Source organism: Oncorhynchus mykiss, chromosome 1, assembly GCF_013265735.2.
Source record: "Oncorhynchus mykiss isolate Arlee chromosome 1, USDA_OmykA_1.1, whole genome shotgun sequence".
Classification (NCBI taxonomy): domain Eukaryota; kingdom Metazoa; phylum Chordata; class Actinopteri; order Salmoniformes; family Salmonidae; genus Oncorhynchus; species Oncorhynchus mykiss.
The window spans coordinates 93,178,646-93,183,467 of NC_048565.1; the positions used below are offsets into that span (position 1 = coordinate 93,178,646).

Here is a 4,822-nt window from a genome sequence, read left to right on the forward strand (position 1 = left end):
TTCATACAGGTTGACTGTCCAGCTGCCTAATAATCACCGTGCACAGTCAATGGACCTACATTCATACAGGTTGACTGTCCAGCTGCCTAATAATCACTGTGCACAGTCAATGGACCTACATTCATACAGGTTCACTGTCCAGCTGCCTAATAATCACTGTGCACAGTCAATGGACCTACATTCATACAGGTTGACTGTCCAGCTGGCTAGTAATCACTGTGCACAGTCAATGGACCTACATTCATACAGGTTGACTGTCCAGCTGGCTAGTAATCACTGTGCACAGTCAATGGACCTACATTCATACAGGTTGACTGTCCAGCTGCCTAATAATCACCGTGCACAGTCAATGGATCTACATTCATACAGGTTGACTGTCCAGCTGCCTAGTAATCACTGTGCACAGTCAATGGATCCACATTCATACAGGTTGACTGTCCAGCTGCCTAGTAATCACTGTGCACAGTCAATGGATCTACATTCATACAGGTTGACTGTCCAGCTGCGTAGTAATCACTGTGCACAGTCAATGGATCTACATTCATACAGGTTGACTGTCCAGCTGGCTAGTAATCACTGTGCACAGTCAATGGATCTACATTCATACAGGTTGACTGTCCAGCTGCCTAGTAATCACTGTGCACAGTCAATGGACCTACATTCATACAGGTTGACTGTCCAGCTGGCTAGTAATCACTGTGCACAGTCAATGGACCTACATTCATACAGGTTGACTGTCCAGCTGCCTAGTAATCACTGTGCACAGTCAATGGACCTACATTCATACAGGTTGACTGTCCAGCGTGCTAGTAATCACTGTGCACAGTCAATGGACCTACATTCATACAGGTTGACTGTCCAGCTGCCTAGTAATCACTGTGCACAGTCAATGGACCTACATTCATACAGGTTGACTGTCCAGCTGGCTAATAATCACTGTGCACAATCAATGGACCTACATTCATACAGGTTGACTGTCCAGCTAGCCAGTAATCACTGTGCACAGTCAATGGACCTACATTCATACAGGTTGACACTCCAGCTGGCTAGTAATCACTGTGCACAGTCAATGGACCTACATTCATACAGGTTGACTGTCCAGCTGCCTAGTAATCACTGTGCACAGTCAATGGACTTACATTCATACAGGTTGACTGTCCAGCTGGCTAGTAATCACTGTGCACAGTCAATGGACCTACATTCATACAGGTTGACTGTCCAGCTAGCTAGTAATCACTGTGCACAGTCAATGGACCTACATTCATACAGGTTGACTGTCCAGCTGGCTAGTAATCACTGTGCACAGTCAATGGACCTACATTCATACAGGTTGACTGTCCAGCTGGCTAATAATCACTGTGCACAGTCAATGGACCTACATTCATACAGGTTGACTGTCAGCTGCCTAGTAATCACTGTGCACAGTCAATGGACTTACATTCATACAGGTTGACTGTCCAGTTGGCTAGTAATCACTGTGCACAGTCAATGGACCTACATTCATACAGGTTGACTGTCCAGCTGGCTAATAATCACTGTGCACAGTCAATGGACCTACATTCATACAGGTTGACTGTCCAGCTGCCTAATAATCACTGTGCAGTCAATGGACCTACATTCATACAGGTTGACTGTCCAGCTGCCTAGTAATCACTGTGCACAGTCAATGGACCTACATTCATACAGGTTGACTGTCCAGCTGCCTAGTAATCACTGTGCACAGTCAATGGACTTACATTCATACAGGTTGACTGTCCAGCTGGCTAGTAATCACTGTGCACAGTCAATGGACCTACATTCAAACAGGTTGACTGTCCAGCTGGCTAGTAATCACTGTGCACAGTCAATGGACCTACATTCATACAGGTTGACTGTCCAGCTGGCTAATAATCACTGTGCACAGTCAATGGACCTACATTCATACAGGTTGACTGTCCAGCTGGCTAGTAATCACTGTGCACAGTCAATGGACCTACATTCATACAGGTTGACTGTCCAGCTGGCTAGTAATCACTGTGCACAGTCAATGGACCTACATTCATACAGGTTGACTGTCCAGCTGGCTAGTAATCACTGTGCACAGTCAATGGACCTACATTCATACAGGTTGACTGTCCAGCTGGCTAGTAATCACTGTGCACAGTCAATGGACCTACATTCATACAGGTTGACTGTCCAGCTGCCTAGTAATCACTGTGCACAGTCAATGGACCTACATTCATACAGGTTGACTGTCCAGCTGCCTAGTAATCACTGTGCACAGTCAATGGACTTACATTCATACAGGTTGACTGTCCAGCTGGCTAGTAATCACTGTGCACAGTCAATGGACCTACATTCATACAGGTTGACTGTCCAGCTGGCTAGTAATCACTGTGCACAGTCAATGGACCTACATTCATACAGGTTGACTGTCCAGCTGGCTAGTAATCACTGTGCACAGTCAATGGACCTACATTCATACAGGTTGACTGTCCAGCTGGCTAGTAATCACTGTGCACAGTCAATGGACCTACATTCATACAGGTTGACTGTCCAGCTGGCTAGTAATCACTGTGCACAGTCAATGGACCTACATTCATACAGGTTGACTGTCCAGCTGCCTAGTAATCACTGTGCACAGTCAATGGACCTACATTCATACAGGTTGACTGTCCAGCTGCCTAGTAATCACTGTGCACAGTCAATGGACTTACATTCATACAGGTTGACTGTCCAGCTGGCTAGTAATCACTGTGCACAGTCAATGGACCTACATTCATACAGGTTGACTGTCCAGCTGGCTAGTAATCACTGTGCACAGTCAATGGACCTACATTCATACAGGTTGACTGTCCAGCTGGCTAATAATCACTGTGCACAGTCAATGGACCTACATTCATACAGGTTGACTGTCCAGCTGGCTAGTAATCACTGTGCACAGTCAATGGACCTACATTCATACAGGTTGACTGTCCAGCTGGCTAGTAATCACTGTGCACAGTCAATGGACCTACATTCATACAGGTTGACTGTCCAGCTGGCTAGTAATCACTGTGCACAGTCAATGGACCTACATTCATACAGGTTGACTGTCCAGCTGGCTAGTAATCACTGTGCACAGTCAATGGACCTACATTCATACAGGTTGACTGTCCAGCTCGCTCGCTAATATTTACTAGAAATTTTCCCAAAAGATGGATAGAGGACTACTTTTTTGCTAATTTTTAGGAAATAAAATCTAATTTCATTGCGGTCCTCCGGACCTCGTTGAAGACGAAATCGTCCCCGGGGGTAAAATGAGTCTGACATCCCTGCTGTATAATATTACCGCAAGAGTACAGAGTTCACCTTGATAACCATGCATTACCTTACCGTAAGAGACTGTACAGGCGTCACCTTGATAAGCTGTATATCGTTACCGTAAGAGACTGTGTAGACTTTACCTTGATAACCCTGCATTACCTTACCGTAAGAGACTGTGTAGACTTCACCTTGATAACCCTGCATTACATTACCGTAAGAGACTGTGTAGACTTCACCTTGACAACGCTGCATTACCTTACCGTAAGAGACTGTGTAGACTTCACCTTGATAAGGCTGTATATCGTTACCGTAAGAGACTGTGTAGACTTCACCTTGATAACGCTGCATTACCTTAACGTAAGAGACTCAAAGTCTCTTCAAAGTCAACAACACAGATGGAACAGACTTTGTTTCAAAGGTATTTTGTTTCGTTAAGTTGTAGTGCAGCGAAAACACAAAGAAACAGTTGAAACATCCAGTTGAGAAAGTTTATTCAGAAGTCAGTAGTGAATTGGAAACAGTCAACGGTAAAATCCTATACAATAACGATGTATGATGGAGGAGGAGGGAGTTAGTTGTGTTCACTGCAAAGAAAACACAAACCTTATCCAGAAAATCAACGATAGGCAGATTCTCACATACCAATTCTTTATAGTCCCTGTCATTTCAAAACTTTAAAAAACATTTTTTTTTTTTTTTTTTGGGGGGGGGTATAAATGCAAACCTGTTAATCTAATGCAATGTTAATACAAAATAAAAGTCATGATAAATTCCACATAAAGAAAAAATATGAAATGAAAATAAAATCCTATATACAAACCTCTGTACAAAGCGGGAATATGGATAGAAAAAGATAAACCACTGAATAAAAATGGATGTTTTCTGTAACTATGGATACAAAATATAAACCACAGAATAAAAAGCATGGTTTCCTGTTACTATGTGCTCCCAGCTCCTAAGGGCAGGTGGGAGGGGTCAGAATGTTGGTCGTCACTCACCAGCCTGTCTATTGGTCAAAGACAGAACCAAAGAACGCTTCATTCACCTGGTTCTGATTCTATATTCATTTCACTCATTCTAAAGATTCTATAGGTGGAACACGATCTCATAGCATTACAAAGGCCTGAACTGGTATCACGTGGAGAATGGAGTCCTAGATGGTAGATGGCATCAATAAATTCAGCGACCAGTAATCATGTGAAACTGATTCACCTATCTAACCTATGGTAAAGTAGACCGCATCATCACACTTGAGGCAAAAATTGAAAAGGATCAATGAGACTCTGCCACAAAATGGCACCCTATTCCTTACGTAGTGCACTACTTTTAACCAGAGCCCTATCGGCCGTGGCCAAAAGTAGTGCACTATATGGGGAATAGGGTGCTGTTTGGGACACGGCCAAGATGAATGGCTCAATAAGGAGTGTAGCCTGAGTGAGATACTCTTCTTCCACTCCTGGTCAGACTGCGGCTGTTTCCCCAAATGGCACCCTGTTCACTATATAGTGCCCTACGTTTGACCAGAACCCGATGGTGA

At 43.9% G+C, this 4,822-nt stretch overlaps 1 protein-coding gene across 1 annotated transcript in view; it reads right to left on the minus strand.

Annotated features, from left to right (window-relative positions):
- Positions 1-3,759: 3,759 nt before the first annotated feature.
- The window catches only part of LOC110513667 (dedicator of cytokinesis protein 1), a 527,949-nt gene continuing 526,886 nt past the window's right edge, over positions 3,760-4,822 (minus strand). Inside the window, exon 46 of the mRNA XM_036990103.1 lies at positions 3,760-4,822. This exon is cut by the window's right edge and continues 233 nt beyond it. The gene's annotated coding sequence lies outside the window, so the exon portion shown is untranslated.